General features: G+C 44.7%; 1 long non-coding RNA gene across 1 annotated transcript; it reads right to left on the reverse strand.

The window, feature by feature from the left end:
* Positions 1–8195: 8195 nt before the first annotated feature.
* Positions 8196–17066, reverse strand: LOC138492286 (uncharacterized). The gene is made up of 2 exons (XR_011276176.1): positions 16782–17066; positions 8196–9724 (listed from the first exon to the last, which is right to left on the reverse strand). It is a non-coding gene; the product is annotated as an uncharacterized lncRNA (long non-coding RNA).
* Positions 17067–25725: the final 8659 nt, after the last annotated feature.

The following is a 25725-nucleotide window of genomic DNA, read 5'->3' on the forward strand; positions in this document are numbered from 1 at the left end:
CATTTTGTGTCCAATTTCTTTTCGTTCAAGACAGTACATGCAAGGAACTAGTCACATGTTCTGAGTTTACATTGGTATTCATAGAGAATTGTTGATCTTTACTTTTCAGAACTTTCCACAATGCCTGCCTGTTCCTTTGGCGGTTGCCCTTCGAAGACCCATAATAAATCTGAAGGTACTATAATGCACGTTTTCCCTAAGACAATAGATCAGATAAGAGAATGGGTCCGATATTGCGGATATCCACCGTCTGAGCTTGAAAGTAGAGTCCTAGAAGTCTTTGCGGACAAGAGGGGTGATCGATACCGCATCTGCAGCAGGCACTTTAGCTCAGACATGTACTCCACATCATTGCTAATAAAGAAGAACACACCGCGAGCGAGGCGAAAATTGCTCTCAACCGCTATTCCCACTCTATTCGTCCACATCCCTCCACTGGTGAGTCAAGTTTACGTATTTATCTCTCTGCCTTGCGGTAGTGTGTAGCATTAGCTAACAATAATTTCCCCATTTATGTATCCACTCAATATGAAGGCGGAAGATTCTCCATCCGTGTCGTTATTGCAGTCATCAGCCACTTCAAGCGCCTATCGGGTAATCTTACTTAGCTATTCTGCCACTGACTTGTTTTAGGCATGTAAATCAATAGTTTTAATTTATCGTGTAATTATTTTACCTAATGGTACACCCTTGTACTCGTCCTCTAGTCTTTGTTTTCAGTTATAATTATTGTTATCCAAAATAATGCAAGTACTGTCTTTCAGGGAGATGCTGAGGAGTCCAACGTATTGACGACAACCGTTGATGTCACTCAGATGCTCGAGGTACATTTCCGGACAGTTCCATCGATGGAGATCATCAGATCTTGCATTCTTGTAGCGTGATTGTTACACACAATGTTTCTTTCGTTTTTAGCCATTGATATGTCCTTCTGTCGTCGCCCTCCTATGTGTTTTCTTTTTTCAATATTGTGTTCATTACTAATGAAAGTCCTATGTTTAAGGGAGTCGATGGAGCATTAGTCCAAGAAGAAGGGGGAGCATGCAGTTACGGGTCGGCGCAACAGCTTGCAGAAGTGTGCACCGCAGTTACATCGTCCCTTGATGTTCTTATGCATTTCGAGGTATGGATACTGACAGTTCGATCAAGCGAAATCATATGACGTGATTACATCTGCTATACTTCCTTCTTTATTAACGCAAGTACTATGTTTCAGGGAGATGACGGAGCTTCTTCTACAAGAACATCACCCCTAGTAGTTGATGCAGATCTCTGGGTGGTGACACTTCCAACGATCGAGCAAATCGAATCATATTTACATATCCATTATTTGTTTTAGACAACTGATCATTTGTGCAGGTCTATTTAGATGAGCCGTTGACGCCTGCACAAAGTTTATGTTCTTTTTAACAAAATAGAAAACCATACTAATGCAATTACTGTGTTTCAGGGAGTTACTGAAGCATCATCTTCAATAATATCATCAATGGAAGTCTATGAGGAGCCCGAGGTATGGATCTTGACAGTTCCATCTAACTAGATCAACAATGCGTGAATAATTGTCGTTTGAATGTTCAACACAAAGCGTTCATTCGTGTTTTGCTATTGAGATGTACGTGGGTATTGGTCCCCAAGTACATTTTGTGTTTTCGATATTATTATACATAGTAATGAAAGTTCTATGTTTCAGGGAGTCGATGGAGCGTCAGTGCGTGATGGATGTGCTTATCATGAAAATATAGTCGTTGCAGCGCAAGAGGAAGTGGAGACATGCACACACGAGTCGGAGCAACAGAGCCCTGATGTTGAAGTTCGAGGCAAGAAAGTTTCAAAGAAAAGAAAGCAAAAGAAGGTTAGTGTCCTGGTCACTATATTATGTTGTTTTTCACTGTTAATAGTTCAATACTGTAAGTTGTGTTTAAACTGAACATCCCTTTTCCAATCTGTCCTCTAGTTGCAAGTGGGTGTACGAACTAGATCTACACAGACAGTGAAGCGAACGAGAGATGTTGCTTGTCAAACCTTTTGGCAGGGACTTGAGACTGGAGATGCATCGTGCCAATGGGAAGAATATGAAGTGATTGACAACGGAGCTATACCACCACCAGCCATTGATAGTGAATGTCCTCCTGGTAGTTCGGATGCAGTCGGAGATCAATTCACAGAATCCACACCCGCAAAAGCTAAGACCGCGAGAAAGTTGAAGAAATTGTTTTATTCACCCATCGCCGGAGAAGGAACAGATGTTGCAATGGAAGAGAATGAAGTGGACGACAATGAAACACCATCAATATCACTGAACATAGCGGAAGACGATATCAGAGATTCTACCTTTCATGTGAGTGACATGTCCTCAACGTTACAGGCCGAACCAGCTGGGATGCAGAGTGACATTATAATGAAAGAGGCCAAATTCATTGTATTCGATAGTTGTTTGATTGATATTATTATTCAGATGAAATGTGGGCATTCGGTTGGTGGGGAAGTATGTGGGGAGCCATTGATTAATGTGACTCGTGCAATTCGAGGCACTAACCTTAAAATACATGCCACCTGTACAAAATATCATCCTTTCTCATGGTCTGCACAACCCATGCTGGGGCAACTGCCAGCAGGCAATCTACTTTGTGCAGCGGCTGCACTTTTTAGTGGTTCAAGTTTTAAAAAGTTAGAGTCTTTCTTTCAGTTTGTGGGAATCCATTTCATTGCGAAAACTCAGTTCTACAAATACCAAACCGATTATCTATTTCCAGCCATTAGCGAAGCTTGGAGAATGGAAAAAATGTCTATTGATAGTACATTCGCGGGCAAACGGTTCAGGCTAGCCGGTGATGGACAGTGCGACAGCCCAGGATTTTCAGCCAAGTACTGCACCTACCACTTTCAGGACATGGAAAGTAAGAAAATTGTGAGTTCGGTGGTCGTGCAGGTGTCACAAAGTACATCCTCAGTGGCCATGGAGAAAGTTGGCTTTGTAGCATCATTGCAAGAACTACAATCGCGGGGAATGGTGATCGACCTAATAGCCACGGACAGACACGTTTCAATTGCCAAGACAATGAGAGAAGAGTACAAAAATATAAATCACCAATTTGACGTTTGGCATCTTGCAAAAACAATCAATAAAAAAATGTCGGCTGCAGGTAAAAAAAAAGATATGCAAGGTATTTCACAGTGGTCCAAGTCGATCAGCAACCATCTTTGGTGGAGCTCAAAAACATGTGGAGGGTCGTTGGAAATTCTACTGGAAAAATGGCGGTCAGTAATGCTACACTGTACCAACGTTCACCGTTGGAACACAAACCAACATTTCCACAATTGTGAACATGGCCATTTGTCCACAGAGGAGGCACGGAAGAAGAAGTGGTTGATTCCTTCATCACCCACTCACAAAGCCATTGAAAAGATTGTATTTGATAAAACTATAACAAGAGATTTGAGGGGACTCACGGAATTCTGCCACACAGGAGATTTGGAGGTGTTCCACAATATGTGCCTAAAGTACAGGCCAAAACGATTGCATTTTGGCATGGAGGGCATGATAAATCGGACTCTTCTAGCGGTCCTGGCACATAACCATAATGTTGGCCGTCAACAAAGTAGGACGACCGGAACTTTAGGGACGCTTCGCTACAATAAGGCCTTCACTAAAAGAAGGAAACAATGGGTGATCAAACCAGTGTTTGAGGATATGCAATATGAGTTTATTGAGAGACTTATTGTTGACGTCCTAGATAGGCACATAAATGGAGTTGTGAACGAACCTGTGCAGGGGACAACTGCATTGCCACCAAACATTGCCTCTGTTCCATGTCCACCTAAAGAAGAGCTCATTGAGAAATACACATCACGGTTTAAATGATTGTAATTTGATTGTCTGTTCTCTCGAGTCTCCTCATGTCGCAGGCCCATTGAATATGTGTATCTATGTAATATGTAAGTAAAAGTGATTGCTCAGTGTACATGCAATGTGTCTCTCCACCCTTGCCCCTCCCTTCACCGTGCAGTAGTGCGAACCACCCGGGTGTCACCTGTGACTTTGCTCTCGAGTCTCATGTCGCAGGCCCATTGAATATGTGTAGCTATGTATTGTGTAAATAAAAGTGATTGCTCAGTGTACATGCAATGTGTCTATCCAACCTTGTTCATTTGCGCATTAAATTAAACCAAACAGTAATATAAATCATTTTTCAAAAAATATAGAATGTCTCCGTATTTATGGTTCTCTGGGGCTGCAAAGCATGCAGACAAAATGCAAAGATGGAGTGTAAATTTCAAGTCCTGTGAGATGGCCTTACACTGAATGTAGCTAACTAGGAATGTGTGCTCGTTCAAAGTGAAGGTCAGCTGCTTTGATTTTTTGCTCGGGTGCCGGAATGGCCCACGACTCAGTATAAGGTTCTATTGTTATTTGACCTTGACAGGCCGGGACCATCCCGAAAGACTTCTTTTTGGGGGTGTGGTGCAATAACGTAAGAAACGATAATGAATAAAATTTCAGAAACGATAGCAATTTAATGTTCGTTCATTAGAAGAAATAACGTCGGCATAGAAGGAGTGGTATTTCGGGGCTGCCCTACGCACAGAAACAATGGAAAATGCAAATATAATGTAAGTAACTCTTTAGATGAGTTTATACCGCAATTTAAACTTGTTCGTTCTATGTGGCATATTGTTTTGTACCGCGCACTATCTTGAGGAGAACCATCTCCTTTTACGGAAGCACCTCAAAACCTTCCTCTTTGCTTCTGCTTTCTCTCTCCCTCTCCCCTGCTACAACTGGTCCACTGTCTGCGACCTCGGTCCTGGGCCCTTCCACTCTCCACCTGCACTGCCTCCCTGTCAACCCCTGCACTGGGGGACTGTCTCAGTACCCTACAGCCCCCCCTTGACGTATAATACCCAGTTGCACTGTCCTAGCTATGAAATAATTTCCCGACCGAATATATAAAATGAATAATTTTAATAAAGATCTGATGGTGAGACTAATTTCATGTTTTATGTTTTTCAAACAGGTACATCGTTCATTATTGCATGTGTCACGAGTACCAGACACCGGCGGATGGGTTTTTCAACCACCAGTTGCTTCTCCGCCTGAACAACGTTACCACCCTGACCATTTTATGGGACGATCGCCAAGTACAAGTATGCCCTTACGCGGTACTAACGGCTAGATGCAACATACAGACCGTTGTGGTGGCCTAGTGCCTCGTTGTTGGAACAGCCATGCGATTATCAGTGCGACCGAAGAGCTTATTTTAACGTAAACCAACACCCTGTTTACTGCACACGAACATCGCTTGCCTCAAGACGAACTATTTTGGATCGAGAGCAAAGAAAAATGCAAATCGCTGAATATTCTCTAAACATTTGATGTCCAATAAATGTACTTTGCCAAATGTACAATCTTGCCGTTTGCTTTTAAACCACAGTTTCATATTCCGAATTGTGGCGCTGCATTGTGAGATGATCTAAGACCCTGTGTACAGCAAAGGAACATCGCGTGCCTCAAAACGAACTTTTTGGAACGTGAGCAAATAAAAATGCAAATCGCTGAATATTCTCAAAACATTTGATGTCAAATAAATGTACTTTACCAAATTTACAATCTTGCGGTTTAATTCAAAAGTACAGTTTCATATTCCCAATCGTGGCGCGCTGTGTTGTGTGAGCTCATCTGTGTTGATTTCCGGGTTCTGTGTGGAGTCGCGTAGAAGACGCCTGGGCGCGTTTGCCTACGCAGCTCAGTCACGTCACGGATAGAGGCGGGGAATATGAATGTTTTGATAAAGTCTGTTTCAGGGGCGGGGGATTTGATTTAGTGCCGCAAAAGCAGGTGAGCCAGGTCGATGGGGGGAAATGATAGGATTATCAGAAAATGGCGGCTGATTTCGAGTGCGTTAATGGACGAAAAGTCGGGTAAGGTCCATAGGAAAGTTTTCTACAATCTACCGAGTTATGCTTAAAAACACATGGCCGAACCGTAGGGACAATAAAAAAAAAGTCCCGGAACTATCCTTTAATAGGTTTCATTTCCAAAAGCCAACTCAGTATCACATCCTTACTATGTTGATAAATTGTGTACTATTATTTGGATAGCATTTATGTCTGTTAATTGCAGTGCTAAAACATGAAATGATTAAGTTAGCAAGCATTGGACAGAAAGAGAATATATCATGCTTCTTTTACCCAGCACGTTTTGATCACAATTCTTTTTTTTTTTCAGTTTCATTTATAATGTAGCTTGGTGTTTTGCAAATGTCCTTTATTAAACACAAGCAACTGATTCTGCGCATGAAAGGAAACAATCCATAACTATTAATATGTTAATGTAAAGCTAGGACAGTAGAAGATGTTGTTTTCTTAGTAAATTAGAGATTCTGAAACAAGAACAGATGTTCTTAAATGACGGCTTTCTACTTAACCAAATTGTGTGATCCTGGGTAAAAGCACTTTCCCTTTCTAGCATCCTTTTTTGCTTAACTGCTCAAACTGAGATCATGTAAAAAAGGATTCCGTTCAGTTGTCCAACCAAAACGTGTAATCATCATTTACCCTTAAATGTGCCTTTGTCTCATTCAATCTCTACCCCTGTTCCCCGGCCCACCTCCAGACCGTATCCATTCTGGACTTCTTTGACATTCTTGACTACAGGGCCATTTGTCTTAACTCTTCCAGTGCTGGGGCGCATGGAGGGACCAGTGATATAGGGCTGTACCTGGGTGAATGTGCCTACAATTGACATGTGATGGGAACACCCGGACATGTGGGGTTGTATCGGGCAGTACTTGGACGATCGAGGCTGCAGTTGGCTTGTGCTTACACCATTGGGGCTTCTGAGGCTTCAACTTGCATATGATTACTAAAGACAAGGTATGAGGATTTGCCTGACATAAAGCGACACTATGTGGTTACATGAGCCAGTAATGATCATACACTGAAGTATTGCCATATTATGAATATGCCTGGTACAAGAAGTTTGAACTGCTCTGAGATAGCAGTAACTGGCCATACGGTGCTGTACTGGCATAAGAAAGAACTGCTACTGGGAGTTCGGCTGGGTGTGCCCTGGCATTTTGTTTAACACCCATAACATATTGAGGCAGCAGCATAGTTAATATATGATTGGAAATTTAAATAGCTGTCAATAGTAGTTGCTGTTACATTTCTCTTACAATTATGGGTATTTATTATTACAATGTGTGATATCACTGGGTCTAATATATAACTTCCTGTGAATCATGTCATTAGGGTCAAAGGTCATGTTGTGACACTTACTGGGATAGCATCATGCATGTGATGTCACTTCTGCTGCCCTTGGAATTTTGGTGAATTAAAGACCCCGCCCATAAGCGCCTGTGCTGATTTGAAAGATGATCCAGATGCAATTCAATTTAAAAAGGCAATAAAGGTGTCAGTGTTTTCCCCCATCTTATAATTATCTTACGTCTGCTGGGGTAGGAGAGGTGTGTATGGGGTATGATAGGAGTTGACAGCCTGGACGACGGGGACCAGGCTGGGAGAAGCGCTGGTAGCGTGGACAATTCAGAGTAAGTCTGCAGGAGCCTTAGGGGTTCACATTAACAGCTAGAGGAAGAGAGAGGGCAGCGGCCATATTGAGTGATTTAATGTACGTCTCCAGAGTGGCAGAATGATGAAGTAACTGCAGAGCACGTATGCACCCATACGTTGAGGAGGTAGCGAGGGTACGTGGCCTTGTTCCGTTAAATACAGCTGCATTCCCAATACCTGATTAGCCAGCTACTGCTGCCCTAGCGCCGATGTATATTAAACCTTTACAGATAAATGCGAGCTACGTGGAACCTAGCACAAACATTTTTGAGGGGAACGTGTCAAAAGAGTTTGGGCCTCATTACACGGAGAGAGAGTAAGGCGGTAAGAATTTTCCAGTACCGGTAAAATACCGGTACCGGTAAACCCTTACCGCCATCCGTGTAATGAGGCCCTTTGTCTCTCCTTCACTCGCAGTGAGGCAAATAAATGTGTCTCTCGTAAAAATGGGCGCCATTGACTAGACACACCCTCTCATCACAGACATTTACTCTTGTCACGCGTATGTGGTCATGGGGGACCTAGTCTGCTTTTTGTGTTTAATAAGATGGGTAAGTAGAGCTGTACTCAATGCCTAAAAAAGGGCTGTCCAGAGATGGTAATTAGAAAAGGAAATCGATGGGTGGAGATAAACAAGAATAGATTTATTTCGCCCTTTTCAGTAACATATAACATTCATGAAACTTATAAATAGAGATGGACACATTAGATGATGTATACAGAATCAAACAGTTTCCTACACACAGTTAGCATCTTTAAGCCAAAGCGTTCCTCCTCACATTCCATTAAAGTCAATAAAGAAAATCACAGGTTTCCCCCAACCTTTTTCTTTTCAATCTTATTTGTTCCCAGTTTTTTCACTGCATTGACTGCCAACACAATTCTCTAGACGCTTTGCTTGTGACCGATCTTATTCCATGTATTGGTTATTTCTTTTCCATCTTCATGTGTCTTGTTTTGCCTTATTTCTTTAGAGCAATTTCATATGTTACACATTTCTTTTTGCAAACATAGTTTTACTTACACAAGCCATACTGGTGTTTCTTAATTTCTAGAACATCAGGGCTAAACCAACCATTGCAAGTGCACATGAATCCTAACCTGCAAACTAATTTCTGAGTGTACAAAGTTCCTACATCACCTCGTGATGTGAATACCACTAAACACCCATTGAAAACACTTGATTTGCAACCATGTCAGGAAATCACAGCTCATCCTATGCTGTATTTCTCATTCAATCCTCTTCCAGGAACTTTCATCTCCCTGTTCTAACGCTCTATTCGCTAACAGTTGTGAACTCCCTTGTTGCGTCTCAGAGGCTCAACACCTTCTCCCTTATCAAAGGAAAAACCTAACTGCCCCCAGCCCTACGTCTTTTGGGACCATATTAATACTGGGGAAAGTAAAAACGATAGGTCATACAATTGAAACCATGGAGCCAGAACAGGCCTCTGAAGTGGTCGAAGTGCTGGCAGTACATTTTGCAGAGATGTGGACATGCATGTCTGGCCGCGCTGCCAAATGCTAGAGTCCACAGGGCACAAATGAATTCCCGCAGAGGAGACCACAACAGGGATAAGATAAGGTGTTGAGTCCCAAGGTGGCCAGCCTTGTTGCAATGGGGACATGTGGAGGACCCAGTCCATCATTCAGCGGCTCCACGTGCCAGACCTTCTCTCCGTCAGCCTCCACGCAGACGCAGGTTCATGTAGATGGTCCCCCCAGGGGCAATGTTGTACTCTCCAAGCTTCTGGCGATCTTCCAGCTGCTTTGAGTTGTAGCTGAGCCAGAACTGAGATACCTGGACTTTTTCCTTCTCATAAATCCTCCCCTTGAACTCACTCACAAGCTCCGATGGTTTGATGGTGTACGGGGACTTACGGCCCTTGTCTGTCATGAGAAACACCTCGAAGGAGGCATCTTCCTTCACAACCAGCAGCAAAGTGTCCCCCAATGAGAGATTATATTCGGACAGCCGCGCTGTATCCTGCAGCTCCACATACCCATTTTTCTGTGACCCCAGTTTCTGCTGGTGGGCGGGCACCCCAGTCTTTCTGGCCACCTCTGCTTTTAGAGTAGAGACGGCCATGGAGGGATTGGCATCCAGGGTGTAGACAGCCCCTGTCAGGAACTTCACATTCAACTGCATCACCTGGGGAAGTAAAGAGGGAAAGGGTGTCAACAAGGCACACAAACTACCGGTCATCTGTTACAAGAATTACTCACACCTTCTATCCTCAGCAGCCCAAAGACTTATGTTGAGATCTACCTCCAAGAGGGCTGCAACAGTGGCATGTGTGTGCCCTGCAGGCAAGCAGAACATCTGCACACACAGCCTTATCCACACCTGCCTATGGAGTGTTTTAGGAGATGCCTCCCCATCCCTAACCAGCAACCACACCCCTCCCCACTCCTCCGGTAGTTTATATAGGACAGGGGCCAGTCATTTTTGGCTCTCTAGATATTTTGGACTACAATTCTCATCATCCCTAACCAGCATAGCTAATTGCCAAATATGGTGGGAACTGTAGTCCGAAACATCTGGACAGCCAAAGGTTGCAGACCCTTGCTTTAGGAGATCATCTACATCTACTCACCTAACTATACAGTTGTTATAATGAGTCAATTGACTCCTAATCTGGGCATGCTTCCTTCATATCAGTCGATCCACATCGATCCACAGAGCAAGCACCCTAATCCCTGTGGCCTGCCACCTTTTAAGGCATCCCTTGGCCTTACATATCTGCTTACCAGCATTTTGTGTTTGTTTATTTATATATTGGGCCTCATTACAACCCAGGCCTTAAGGGTTTAACGGCGCCGTCGGCGCCGTTAACCCTTAATGCCTGATTACCATTTTGCAAGGCGCTAACCCGTCTTGGTGCTAATTACGGCACCGTAATTTACGGTTTATGGTAAAGTAGGGAACTTACCGCCTGGGTTGTAATGAGGCCCATTGTTTTCAAGCATGTTGATGGTTAGGACCACCCTTTCCCTGTCTTTCTTCACTTGTCAATGAGCCAACTCACTCCCTGCGCTCAGCCGTTAAAGTTCTTCCTGTTTCCCCTCCCCCGCCCTGTTCTGCATCTCTCCACTGCTCATTCTCCTTATTTGCTTCCTTTTGTGAGTTCCTCTATCTAAAGAACTCTGCTCCCTTCCTAGAGGGCACTTATTTCCTTCTCATCTAAGGACACACTCCCTTCCATTGCCCAATTATTGCCTCTTCCCTACGTCAACCTGAAATGTATTCCTTTCTGCGTACTGCTGTTTCCTGATTCTATATTACCACGTTTACATTAAGTACTTTGGCGCATAGTGCTGCATTACCACGATGAATAAATACTTTCATTCAACAATCAGGAATTGGCCTCAAATGTAAGGGCTCTTTAAACAACACATAAAGACTTAGAAGCTAATTCACAAACCTTTCCGCGGGCATATGTGTGACATTTAGAAAACGAAGTAGCATACACTGCTTAAATTACACCTGATTTCCTGAAGGCGAAGCCCCAGTGCATAAGTGTAACTAACACATGGAAATCATTGCCTTTCTGAATCACCCCTTAAAGTGTAATCTCTGTGCAAGAGGGAGCCAATGACGAGTCTTAGTGGGAGACATGGGATCCCTTCTTCCTACACTCCCTGGAGATGGGTCACCACATTTTGGACTTGTTGGGCGCTTTTAAGAGTACAGAGTGATGACCCTGGTATAGGCGAGGATATGCATCCTCCCGCTCTGCAGTTGTTTTGGACTATGACTCCAATGATCCCTCATCGTTGCCAGTGCTAGCTAGGGCTGACGGGAGTCGTAGTCTCAAACATCTACAAAGCTAAAGGTTGCAGATCCCCGGTATTCGTTATCAACTTGATCTACCCTAAAATAAAAAATTGCTTCGACCGCACCTACCTGGCATGAGAGGCAGGGATCGGGAAAATACTCTGTAGGGTTCAGCAGTGATAAAAACTTGAATTTACTTTTGAATATGATTAATTTCGCTGGACTAAAAGAGGGAGAATCATCAAATATAAAACCAAGGTCTCAAATAGAAGTGGCGTGGGGCGTACACTCATTGTCAAAGGATGGGCTGGATCCATGTTGGGTTTTGAGGATACCCCTCATTCATATTCATGAGAAAAATGTGCATACAATGACCCTAAATGTATGCACATTTTATCCTAATGAACATTAATGAGGGATATCCTGAAAACCCACCAGGATTCCACAAGAGGAGAAAATGCCATTTATATCGTCTGTCAAACCCGGCCACTCAGCAGTAAAGTTATCGAGGCAGGGCTCGTGCCCACCGCCTTCCTCAATGGTAACCCGGACGGTGAGTGGAGCAGAGTAATGCTATGGCCTCACTGTCACTAACATAACTCATTATGAAAGAAGCTGCCTCAGATTGGCAGACCTGCTTCTTCTCTTCATTTTGTGTTTTTCCGTGAGTATCCTTTCCTTTAAAGGCCAAAGGCTAGCCTTCAAGGGTAAGTGGACAAGGCTTGGGAGGCAGTGGTATATTTAAGGTATAGGCCCTATGGGCAAGATTGACTGAGGGCACTGGGTAGGCGGGGCTTAGGATGGGAGGAGTTAATGGATGTCACAAGGGGGACATTGAACTTTAGGGACAAATGTTCCATGTATTTTAAGTTCCCTCTGTACACCTATATTGTCTAATCACACAACAAGTATAGCTTATGAAACCCTTGTAGAATTCTAAGGAAAAAAAGTGCCAGAGTAATGGTCACTGCCATTTACCTGTTAACCTCACTAATCACATACCATTGCAAATGGTTTGCTGCTCATACTATTAAGGTAAGACCTCAGTGGGAGGCCCTGTGCAGCCCAGGCTCTCTGCCTTTAATGTGAGAGAGTCAAACATTGGTAGCCATTGGACTGGGGTGTAGGGTCAGGTGTGAAGGGCTGGAGGAGAAGTGTTAAGAGTGAAGAGTTGAGGTTTAGGGATGAAGTGTTAGGAGTCAAATGTTGTGGGTGAAAGAATATAGTAGGGGGTTAAGGGCGAAAGCTTAGGGGCAATATATTGGGGTGAAGGATTAGAGGTTAAGGGTCTGGGTGAAGGGTTACAGGTTGGGATGAAGGGTCAGGGGTCAGAAGCCAGGGGCAATGTTGAGGGGGGAGGGTTCTGGTGACTTGGCTAGGAGCCAAGTGGTTAGGGGTGAAGGGATAAGAATGAGGGGTTATTATGGAAAAATAATTGGTAGTGAAGGTTTTGGGGTGAACTGTTAGGGTTTGAAAGCTATTAGTGAATGTCTAGGGGTAAAAGGCAAGGTGTGAAGGGAAAGTGTATAGGGTAACAGGTGATTGTTAGGAGTGAACGGAGAAGGGTTAGAGATAAGAGGTAGGGGTAACGGGTGAAGGATGTGGAGCCGTCAATATGGGGTAAATGGCGAAGGGTTAGGGGCAAGAGACTAGGAGTGAGGGTTTAAAGATGGCAGGTTGTAAGGCTGGAGAAAATGTTAGCATTGAAGGGTTAGAGATAAAGGGTTGGGATAGAAAACTTGGGTTGGCCTGCTGGTGAACATTTAGGGGTGACGTTCTTGGTGAGCGGGAAGGTGGTTAGTGGTGATGGTAGCATTGAATTGCTAGAAGAAAGGGATGAAAAGATGGAGTAAAAAGTGAAAGGTGGCAGTAAAAAGATAAGCAGACCATTCACTTGTAACGATTGTGCTCTCACAACAAATACGTTTCTAAATGTGTAATTTTGAAATGTGCTGTGAACATTTTGAAATGCAGCTAAACGGGCACAAAATATAGCATTTTACCCATCTGGCCCTTATAATGAGTCACCATCAGATGAGAGATAATGGAGACGCCTAAGCATGCGCTGACTGAATGCAATGGACTGGGGACCACTTACATGGGCCATCTTGGACCCTTTGTTCATAATATGGACTCCATTGAGAGCCAGTCTTCTGATATTATTTCCTCCAATCTGAAAGGACGGCTGTGCACCTTGCACTCTATAGAATATGGCTGATTGTGCCCAAAAGCTGTAATAGTTAAAGAAACAATTAATTGAGTTTAGTGAATTCTGAATGTTTTTTATTAATTGTTTATTTTTATTATTTTCTCATTGCATTGCAATTGTATGGTATTGTGTATATGTTTCATCTTATTTATTGTCATCTGACTTTTAATATGTGTAAAGTTCTTTGAACTATGTCACATTCAATAAATAAATAAATAAATAGTCTAATAAACGAGTCCGTGCCAGTTGCTGACCTGCAGCGTCCACAGCACCAGTGGCCGGAACCTCACTAATCCGAAGGAACCCCCTTTCTGATTCCCAGTAATGACTTTAGAAATGGAATTCTCTACAGTATAAAATATTTAAGAGAAGCATACATTCTGGGAAAAGTACATATTTGTGCAGCAATCTTTCTAGTTTTATTTTGCCCATTAAATGTGTAAATCAATGGCACTATATATATCCTGGGGGGTCTGATTACGGGTAAAGTGTCAGGGTTAAGTGGAAAGTGGGGTGAATTTAGGGCGATGGGGTGGAGAGGCAAGCAGTTGTGGGTGAAGGGTTGTGAGTGAAGGGTGAGGTGAAAGGAGTTAAGGGTGAAAGATACCGAAACTAATAAACAGGACAGATCTCGAGGGAGAAAGCCCCACGTTAAATCCACTTGGGAAAAAGAGTTGAGTAATGCAAACTGCCGCACCTCAAGGAACATGCACTAGAGAGGAAAGGCACGGAGGGGAAAGGCGTTATGAGGAAATACACTCCCCGAATTAACAAAGATTCCTAGCAGAGCTGTGTGCGATGTGACAGGTGGCACAGTCTTGGCCCATCATTGTGACTGGACCCTGTCTCCCACCGACCAAACTTGGCAGAAAGTTACCCCAGTCTAGGAGTGGTGGTCAGCTCCATAGCAACTCTCTGAAGCAGGGGCGCGGGCAGCTTTCAGTGATGTGGGCTATGGGGCGTGGAGGGGGAGTGCCAGTTCTGGTGCCAGGGCCTGGCACTGTGCGTCCTAACCTTAACTGCTGGGCAAGGGGGCGAGTGCGGTTTCTTTTCTTTGGCCTTCTGGCAGTGCAGCATCTCCTCTATTTTTTTTTTTTTTTTATTATTTTTATCGGTTTATTTCAAACCTTTAAAAAAAGAAAAAGAAAATGTTTTACAAACAAACACACAATACAATACTTCATCAGGAAAATAATTGTCCGTTAACACTCCCTTAGCCATCCCTTAGGATCACTTAGCAATACCCCTACCAAGATCACATACAACTATGCAAGACATTGGCCTCCTTGAGCTTCAATTGACAATGAGTTCAGTCGATTTTCAATTACCATCAGAAATCGAGTTAATGGTAATATCAGCTTCCTGTCGCATCCTTGAAACATGTGGGCCCACCAATCGTCTGCACAACGGGAGGGGTAGTTTGCTCCCCAAGGGCCTAGATGGATTGTCCTTTCAGAGCGGAAATTAGTGCAAAATAGGACCAAATGTTTTAGGGTTTCCTTATCTTTGGTACATAATCTACACATCAAGGATTCAACTTTATTTGAACGCCAAGACACCAGCCGTTCACTGGTTTTAAATGCGTTCAGCCGCATCAGCAAGAACACTCTTCGAGCCTGTGGGTCTGGAAATAATTCAATGTAACGTTGTAAGACGTTAAAAGGCCTTGTCTCGAGCGGGATGTCCTTCATCATGGAAGCTGAGCTGCGTTGCATACAAGTTTGGTCCCAGTCTGCTTGCCAGATTTTTAATTTGGCAGCGTTTGGGTCATCTCCTCTATAACTTCCCAGGATGCCCTGGAAGCAGTCACGGGAGAGTCTATGCGGGCACCGCGCCAGAAGGAAACGGGTGGTACCCAGGTATCAGGGCGCGCCCAGCGCATTACACTACATGTATGTGAGAGCAGGCGAGTCGCTTCCACGTAGCACCCAACACATGACAGACATGCGTGTACTTGCCAACATGACCCATTGTACTCTGTAGGTGATTATCCAGGTTTTCTTATTTGCATTCTGGGAATTGTAGTTACACTTTTTCCATTATAAAACTCGGACAAGTCCCAGAATGCAAAGAAAAAACCTGGACTGGATAAGCACCTTCAGATTGGAACGGGTCTATGCATGCGTTGGAACTGTTTCATTCTTGCCAAATCGGGGTGAGGTTGGGGTAATGGGGACTGCAGGACAGGAATATTTTCGTTGCAGATGTAAAATACTTCGTTCATCTGTGCTTGGGTGCTTTTTCACTATCTCTCTGTCCTCAGCATTGGACAAATTACACTCCCACCGAAACACACAGCTGATATGAACAGTGTTATAACCAGAGGCGTTGCCAGGGGGGGGCTGAGGGGGCTATAGAACCAGGTCTTTTGGTTGTAGCCCTGGATAGAAGCTCAGGGGTTACAACCAAAAAGGCTAGCTAGCCCCCAGTACCGACAGTCCCCACATTAGCATAGTGCCTGATCTTTTCCAGACCTAGCAACACCCCTGGTTGCAACCACTCAGAAATCACAGTCAATGCCCCCCTAATTTGCCAAGTGTAGGTTGCTTACAGGGATCCCGTGGCGTTAAATGAAGCACACCTTGACAACGAAACCTACTTGACACGATCGATTGCCTTCGCTGATGTATATTCGGGGAAAGTGCAAAGTGCAAGCTAGACAGCTCAGTGGGTTAAGCACCTGCCACTGACATACGTTTGGTCTCAGGTAAAAAACGCGGCAAAACGTTTAATCCTTCCGAGGGCTATAAAATGTGTGTGTTGGGATATTGCTTCAGCGTCAAGCAGATTTACAGTTATTTAATATGCACTCATGCATTCTATCTCTTACACATTGGTTGATGTATGTGTTTATCTTTTATGATGTCATGAGTTCTTTTGGAGTGTTGTTTTCTGAGGGAATTCTATGGAGTCAGTTGGTGCCTGCTGCCTAGGGCAGTGCCTGCTGTCACCATGTCTCTGACTGAATAAACCTTGTTAACGTTATTGCCTGCCTGGACATCAATTCTTAACAGTGTGCTTTTTTCGATTGTGTTGTAGTAATGTGGGCATATAAACGGGCTCTGTGTGAAGCCATTTGGGGAATGCGCTTCATAAAGAACCCGTGGCATTATACGCTCTAAGCAGCTCTCCCTGAGTTCAAACTACTAAAACCAGAGTCGCTCGCAAAACGCACAACCGCTTTACCTGTCGCCAGTGAAGATGGTTGGTTAAGGAACTTACTGTTTCACGGGCTCTTGGTTCTTTTACAGAAAGCGAATCCGCCGTCTCTCACTCCTCCCGCCTGTCTCTGGCCGCAGTCTCTCCGTGCTGTTTTGGTTCTTGATCAGCACTCTGCATGCAGTCTCCGAGGCCTTCCCTGCTCTCTGCGGTCTGTAGGAGCGCTCTGCGGTGTCCCGTTATATGGCAGGAGGAGGCACAGCGCCCCGTGACGTCGCATTGTTTCTGATGATGCTCGAGTAAAGAAACGGAAACTGATCTCCGCAGGGAAAGGGAGTTTCGCTTTCCTTCCCCCCCCCCTCGCTCTCCCGACTCTCCTTCTCCTCTGTCTTCCTTGTGTGGGCACTGCTCTGACTCCGTAGCACTCAGTGCTGCCGTAAATGTGTGGCAACCCTTCGGTACTGCCACTTTTGGGTAATGGAATTACCACCAGTGTTACAGCTCAGTCTAAAGGGGAGGGTGTAACTCCAGCATCCTTCACTTCACATAACACAATCATCAATTCTACTGCCTGGAATTACCGCTCGGGGTAAATATGCAAAATCCCCATGAAGTCCTATGGAACCAGAAAATAAGAATTAACACCACTTTACCACCAGCGTGATTGGTCAAAGCGCTGGTGACTCCTATTAAAGATGCCACTTGGAAGAGCTTCCCCGTCTCTCTCATCCCAGTGCCTGCAACCACAAAAAAGGCACCCACCCCATATCATTCATAAGGCAGAGAGAGATTAGTTTTAGGGAAGGGGCATGTTTTTGTTGGGTCAGGGCAGGGTCATTTGGCCATAGAAGCTGTAATATTCATAAGTATGTGATAATTTTCGGTTGTGGCGTTAAGGCAGATTACGGATGGGAAACAGAAAATGAAAGTGGTGGAATAAATGTAAGTACAGTTTGGCGATTGTCAAAAGGAGGGCAAAGTGAGGGTAAATGGTTCTAGTGTGGGCAGGCACACCTGAAAAGGAACAGAGGAAAGGGATGAAATAATGCCCAAGGGAAGGACAGAAAGAGCCAAGTGCAGGGAAGACAGAAGAAGGCTGGGAGAGACCTGCAGGGAAACAGGAGGAGGCAGTGTGACAAATCAACTTCCGGGGCACCAGCAGTCCAGGGATGAATATTGGTTTCTAAACCATCAATCAGCCCCACACCTCTAGTACACCCAAAGGGATCCAAACAGATTGGAAACGCAACCACATTATAAACCTCCTTGTCCAATTTTGGTAACGTGGACGGAACGGCAGGTCTATCTCTGCTAGTTCGAGGATTGTTGGTTAGTTGCAAGATAGTGAAATTACAATTATTACCCATTGATAAAAGGGACTGTCTAGTCAAGGTTGTATACAAATATTTACTTTATTATTATTATCACAACAGACAGTCCTAGCACCCTACAAAATACAACCCACCCTGTAAAGAAATGCAGAGGACAGACAGTTTTAAGAAGGAAAGGGTACTGACAGGAGGGCAGTCGGTAAAGTAATGAATCGCAGTAGTTCAAGGATACTTGGCTTCAGCAAAAAGGACTGGAGATGGGACAGGGAAAAGAATGTCAGTGACGATTTCTCTGGAGGATGTACTCACATAGGTGTCTGCAATTGGGAGACCAGGGATTGCAGGAAGGATGACGTTTTTATGCTTTTATCATCCAGATTTTGTGGGAGAGGGTGGGTAGGTGCTAGTGTAGCAGTTGGAGTGGATTGGAGAGCTGGAAAATGCCCTCTCAGAGCAAGAGGAAGAAGGGAGAGGCAGAGAGATAAAGAAGGGGCGGGGCTGCAGCAATGCACAATTCTAACCTTAAGTCACAGGCGGCCAAGTGGATGTTAAGAGTAACAGCCACAACACAATGCAAGATGTGAGTGTTAGGCAGAATCACATGCAGTACCCTTTTGGAACACTACACATAATTAATACTACAGGTCTACAAGCCTTTGCCAATGTTCTTAGAAGTAGTTTGCCAGAAGAAAAGTTATATGTCGGTTTAGGGGCGAACTAGCCTCCAAAGTTGGGAAATGTTCACAAACTTTCACCGCGGCAGAAAGGATTTCTTTACCGCACTTGCACAGTACCTTAGAATAAAGAAAAGCTGTAGCTGAGGCCGTTGTTCCTGGCAGTTCCTGCAGATCTCGCTGTTCCTGAGCTTCAGTCGTAGGGACAAAAAGGAGGACGTTGGTACGTTCCTGCACTGCCCAGGGAAGAGGCCACAAGCTTGGCAAAACGTTGGTTTAAGGTGCGAGTGCCTTAAGTCCACAAACTGGTATCCTTCTCACTGGCTATCCGGTTTTCAACAGCACTCTGAAGAAAATTCGACCACTATAAGAGACGGTGTCCAGGTGGCTTGGGAGTTGGTTGTTCCCACCAGCTCAAGTGAAGAAGTCGTCCTTGAAGGGATTCTCTGTCGAGGGAGTTTCAGGTAATTTGGACCTGCAGCAGGGCTTCACCGGTGGACCAGGAGTTGCAGCAGTCGTCTTCCTTCAGCTCGTCTTGGGTTCTTTCGTTCCAGTGGTTGACTCTGCTTTTTAAACAGTCTTCTCCCATTCATTCCAGCTTAGCTGTCACTCACCCATCAGGGTAGCTGTCCTTGCCGGACAGTCAGCCAGCCAATCACGCCAGAGTGCATTCAGGTCTCCTAGGAGACTAAGCACAGGGAGTTTTGCGCACCTTCCTCAGATCCTGTCCACCCCAGACACTCAGGCGCCAGAGGAGGGGTTCAGTACTGAAGCCCGCCAAAGGCCAATGAACAAAGGGACCAAACCTGGTTTGGTATGCCGAGACAAACACTAGAAGGACCTTTCCTAAAAGAAATGTGAAAAAAGTTGACCAGAGTTTGTTTTTACAAATAGGTTTTGGGTGCCATATTAGAAAACATGGCTGACACGATTTTTAGCTACCGGTGTTCACGGTCGGGAAAAATCATGGTAGTTCGTTCTAAAACCACTGCCACCAGCCATTTCAAGAGGAAAGGGTAACATTTGACTGTTTCATGAGTGTTTGGACATAGGGGATGCTAGGCAACCCCTCCAGCACTCTATAGGAAGATAGTGTGTGCTGGGTCTGTAAATTAAAAGACTGGTAAAGTCAATTTGACTTTACATGCTCTCCGAGACAGTAGTCAGTCCTAGAGAAGGTATTTAAACCTGGGGGAGTCTGAAAGACACCCCTGTGCCACTGCACTGAAGGTGCGGTGTGACACACAAGAAAAAGATGATGCCTATGAGGTTGTTTAAAACTCCATGGGCCTCATTACGACCCAGGCGGAAAACCAAGGTGCTAATAGCACCATGGTCCATGCCGGTAACTTACCGACTCCGCCACAGAGAAAGGGGGAATTGCCACCCCATTACAAGGTTGACAGGGCGGTAATTCCCCCTTCCTCCATGGCCCTTCCCCATTCACATTTTTGCCCAATAGGGCTCAATGGGAATGGCGAAGGTGCTAAGTACGGTACCGCAATTTGCGGTACCGTACTTAGCACCAAGGTCCCTTTGCGGCTCCCTACTTTAACGGCTGGTGTCGACCAGCCGTTAAGGTCGGGTCCCGCAAAGGGACCTCGTAATCAGGCGCTAATGGGTTAACGGCGCCGCAGCCTTTTACGGCGCCGTTAACCCATTAGCGCCAGGGTCGTAATGAGGCCCCATGTCCAAAGAACACAAAAGTAAAACACATTGAAAATGAAAAGTTCAAAGTCCCAAAATATAGCAAAAGAGCTGGAGGGCTCTAAGGTAGAGGGAATTTAGCACTTAGGTGAGAATTCTCCCTAAAAGTGAGATACCTAAATTCGATTTTTTAAACTAACCGGCGCAAAACAATGCAGGATGCGAGCACACCTAAATTTGATTTTTAAACAAACAGGCACAAAACAATGCAGGATGTGTTGTAAGGAACCTGAATGTGAGATACAGGGGTATACCAGGTGTGGCTCAATAGCAGTGGTTGTGTGAGAGATAAGCTGCCTATGGCACAACCAGGCTAACCCCTGCCTGGTGTAATATTAGAGTGACAGCGGAGTGCCAGAGTCAATGTGCTGATACAGAATTCTGTAGTTTGAGACAGAATGGTTTCAATGAAGAACATTTTTGCAGTATCGTGAGACAGATGAAGATTTATTTATGGGTAATCCTTATTCCTCCTTGTTGCTTCTTCTTCACAGTATTTGGGGACAGGTTGAATCAACAGGATTCTGGGAAATGTAGTGAGTTGTAGATTTTGGGAGAAAGTCGTTGAATAATTATAAAAAGGTTTGTCAACAAAAAATCAGGGATTATAGGGTTTGTAGTGTTTCACTGAAGAGAAGGACAGGTTATTGTCAGAAAGGGGAGAGCAGGTGTATCATTGTGGATAAATGTGTTTTCTCCTGCCTTTTCTTAAAGAAAAGTACTAGGGTAGGATGGGACTGTGGTGGCAATATCCCATAAAGTCTGAGGGTTTGTCGGGTAGGGGTCTATCACAAAAAAGGGGATACCGCATCTCGCCGAAGGGCGTTCCTTCCACGGGCCGCAAGGACCCCTTGCCCAGGTGATCCTCCCTCGCTTGTCCACCCCCCAGGGTCAGGATCCAAGTGCAATGGCCCTCCCCTGGCCACCTGAACAAAGGATACCCGGGGTCTACCAGTGAGAACACCATAAGGTTTCTCACAGTGTGCACACCTAAATTCGATTTGCAAGGCAATGTAGGATTGGGGCACACCTAAATTCGATTTTTTGTGTTTAAGCTAACAGGCACAAAACAATGCAGGATGTGAGCACACCTAAATTCGATTTGTAAAACAATGCAGGATGTGACAACACCTAAATTCGATTGGCAAAACAATGCAGGATGTGAACACCAGAACTCGGTTATTTAAGACACAAGTATTGCAGCACAGCAGTACAGAAATGGGAGCAGTGGAAGTGAGAGCTCAGGAAGGTAAGACAATGTAAGAGTTTTTGACCATGAAAGAGGGGAGAAGAGCCAGCAGAGATAGATTAGTGAGAATGCCAGGAGTGGCACAGGTACAGAGTCAGGAGAGATGAGGCAGGCAAACAGAGCCAACAATCAGCACTCAAGTAATAGCAGAAGGGGGGATGCCATAGTCTAAGAGCATGTGGATGAAGTACCCAGCATCATGGCGCATTATTTGCCCATTGTATGTTATGGGGGCCCGCAAAGCCCAGCTTGGCCCGGACATGGCCTTATGTGTGGGCATTTGGGAGGCGGGCGACGTTCGCCTGCCTGCTTACCTGATTGGGCCTAATAGTTGAGGCAAGGGCCAATCAGTGTGGAGCAGGAATGGTTTGTTGGGCACCAGTGCCAACAATTAGCAGGCAGACATATTGGAAGGGAGTCCAACAAAGGGACTCTAGCCATGACGGCATAGATGAAAGAACAAAGTGGTGTAATTTAACAACACCAGACCCCAAGATGTAGCTGTCGTGTTTGGATTAAGGCAACTCGCTATGTTTCTGAACTGGGTAGTGCAGTAAGTGGGATAAGAAACTGCTGCAGGCTCTGGCAAGTGGGGCAGCAAGTTCTGGGCATGGCCTAAAGAGGGGCAGCAGGTGACCTATGAAGGGCCACCTGCCCCTAACAAACAATACATCATGAGGTCTTGCAGACATGTACTTTGAAAACCCAGCATGGTCTTGGTGGTCTTGTTTGCATCCAGTCTGCATACTGTGAATAAAAGCCCCTCTGGCTCAGCTTCCAGATAAACTGCTGCCTGTAAATCCCCCTAATTCTGTTAATAAATGACCTAGGCCTCATGTGCATAACAGTTCTGCGTAAATGCTCATTTGGGGGTTCAGCTCTCCTGATATCTGAGTGTATCTTGATAATCTGTATCAAGTACCCACCTTCAAGGAAGGGCCAATAGCATGCACCTATGCCCTAAGGGGGGGCACTAGCCTTCTCAAACTAAAAGCTGCTGTGTTGTGTCACATTAAATTGTGATTTTGTTGGCCAAAGACAGACCTCAAGATGTTAAATTATCCCTGACATAACCCAGGAAAGCATCAAGAAAACCAGTATCCACAAACTGTGGAACACTTGCGTCCCCTGCACTTGCGTTCCCAGCACAAACAATTTCATGAAATCCACTAAGTCCAATGGATCTATGCTCTATTCGTTTCACCAGTCATTCAATGTGACTGGTGACACCATGAAGACCGACACGATAACATCAACCATTAAGATTGAATCCTCTGGACCCACACCAAGTGAATGATGATAGATGGACCATGACAGGTAGAATAAAATCATGAATAATGTTATGAGTATGCACAAATGCAACCACTAAGCATACTAAAGATGCTGTTCTCTCCATTGTCTTTTACTAGATTATTTTGAATACTGTAAAGGCTGGAGGACATGATATATTGCAAAATTGAGCTCCTGAGGAAGGAACATTGGTCCCGAAAGACATAGAACATAGATCCATTGGACTTATTGGATTTCATGAAAATGTTTGTGATTTATATGCAGATTATTGATCGCGAAGATTCATTTGAAAAGTTGAATTTCCAATAACAACCTCTTTTATAAAATGATGTGTGCAATTGAATTCTTTTTTTCCCAAAAACAAGAGTTGACACCCATAAACATTGATTGTTATACATCCATACAAGGAGTGCAGGGACACGAGTATTCCACAGTTTGTGGACACTGGTTTTCATGATTCTGTTAGTTGATAGCCCAGTGCCAGGGCTGCTAGTTTCTCCCCTGCACCCTGTGACTTGTATTTATATAACTGAGTAGTTCTCTTTAGATACTGCAGTGCACTTGTATACTATATTGTGTATATCCCAGTAAAGCACCCATGAGAAAGGGGAGGAGGACAAATAGCACCACCCTAAACCACCTGGTGCTTTGCATAGAGCCAAAGAGCATTTTGGAAAAATAATAACAAACACAAATGTTTATATATATCCCATGTCAGTGACAGTTATTCTAAGATGCAGCCCTTCTGAGCCCATATTGCTCACTGGCCGTTCTGCTTATTTCATTTATGATATCACCCTACCCGCTAAGTGAGGGCAAAATGCAAGTCATATATACACATTTAAAGGGGCCCAGACTTAGCCAGAATCAAAATGATTTACATGCCCTGAAGATGGCTCTAACTAGCAACCACGTAAGCATGTGTGCACAACTGCATCACGAGTAAAAAGAGCGGAAACACATGTCAACGATTTGAGAAAAAGCCTATCACTTTGGCTTTTTTGTTCCCATGAACTACTTATACACAGACCATGAGCATTTTGAATGTAACCCTGCAAATCAATAATCTGGTGAAGAAATAACAACACATTAGATGATGAATGACTTATAAATCCCAATTGCTTACGTTACACTGTGGGCCTGATCATGACCTCGGCGGTAACCCTTAAATCCGGCGGTAGCGCTATTACCGCTGGATTTAAGGGTCCGCCAAATCAGGGCTTTGGCGGATTTCGCCCCAGCTCTTGGCGGGGGGAAAATCCACTGAAAATTCGCGCTATTACCGCCGCCGGGAAATCCGCCGGCGGTAAGAGCGCACATTTTCCCCATTGAGCCCAAAGGGGAATGGGGCATTTCCGAATGGGTTCAATGGGGAGTGGGGACTTCCAAGTCCGCCCAACTCGTGATCCCGCGCTATTAGCGCCGGGGCTATGGCGGTCGCGCTAATAGCCCCCGCGCTAATAGCGTTAGCGTTACCGCCGAGGTCGTGATCAGGCCCTCTATGTCTTATTGGACTGTGTACTAACACTTCACACTATCCCCAGTCACTTCATTATCACGGAAATGTTTGTTTTTATATATATGCACTTTTTTGATTGAACTTGTATAAAAATATATAGTTTTGAGATGTTATGTGAATACAGCCTAGGCTGATTCCCATGAGTTCTTTTTCTAAAATGAATTGTAATTTTTTCTAAATAAAAGCGATTTAAGATGACCTGACATGGCATCATCTTTTCTCTCTCCAGCTGCCTGTATAAATAGTGACAAGTAGCTTCACATACAAAATGGTGAGCACCCATAGGGACACTACCGAAAAGTAAGGGAGGGCTAATCATCCTCCTACCATATATTTGTATGCTCCTCAGCATCTGACTTACTGCTTGAGCAGGTAGTGATGTTTTATTGACTGTGGCTTTTTGTCTGGTCCACTTGATGGTGGACATGAATCGTTCCACCATCCCATTGGCCTGTGGCCACAGGGCGTGATTTTCTTGTGGTGGAATCCTAGGACTGCGGCGAGTTTCCAGAACTCTTGGCCTTGAAATGGTGGTCTGTTGTCTGTTTTTATGGTGTTTAGTATCCCCCATTCACTGAATAGTTCATCGATCACCCCTGCTACATGGTGGAATGCCGTGGATTGTACGTGCTTTATTACTGGAAACTAGGAGTATTTCTCCATTATCATGAGTAGGTGGCTTCCTTCTTCTAATGGTCCTTAGAAGTCCATGGCTATTCGTTGCCAGAGTCCTTTTGGTAGCAGCACTATTTGCAAAGGGCGTGGGGGTGTATTTGCCGCTTGGGAATATGCCTGTTTGGTTGGCGATAGGGCCCTGCTGGCATATGCAACCATTTTTTGCCCATTTTCACCACCCGGGTCTGTCTGGACTAGTATGGTGCCAAATCCGACGGGGCTGGCGTCCACAGTTAGTTCAGTCTCTCTTTCCAGGTTGAGGCAGGTAAGCAGACTATTGTTGGCAAGTTCCGCTTTAATGGTGTTGAATGCTTCCTGGCAGTGTGCATCCCACGTAAACGGAGAGTCCTTCTTGAGGAGCTGTCGGAGTGGGTTTGTGAGGGTGGCATAGTTTTGTAGGTAACGAGCACAGTAGCCTGCCATGCCTAGGAATGATCGTAGTTTGGCAACCCCTGTGGGGGATGCCAGGCTGAAAATGGTGCCGATTTTTTCGGGGTTGGCCGTGAGGCCCTGGTCCGAGAAGGTATGGCCAAAAAATCACAGGCTTTTACTGTTGATGCAC

Source organism: Ambystoma mexicanum, chromosome 10 (assembly GCF_040938575.1).
Source record: "Ambystoma mexicanum isolate Mex_15411 chromosome 10, UKY_AmexF1_1, whole genome shotgun sequence".
Lineage (NCBI taxonomy): Eukaryota > Metazoa > Chordata > Amphibia > Caudata > Ambystomatidae > Ambystoma > Ambystoma mexicanum.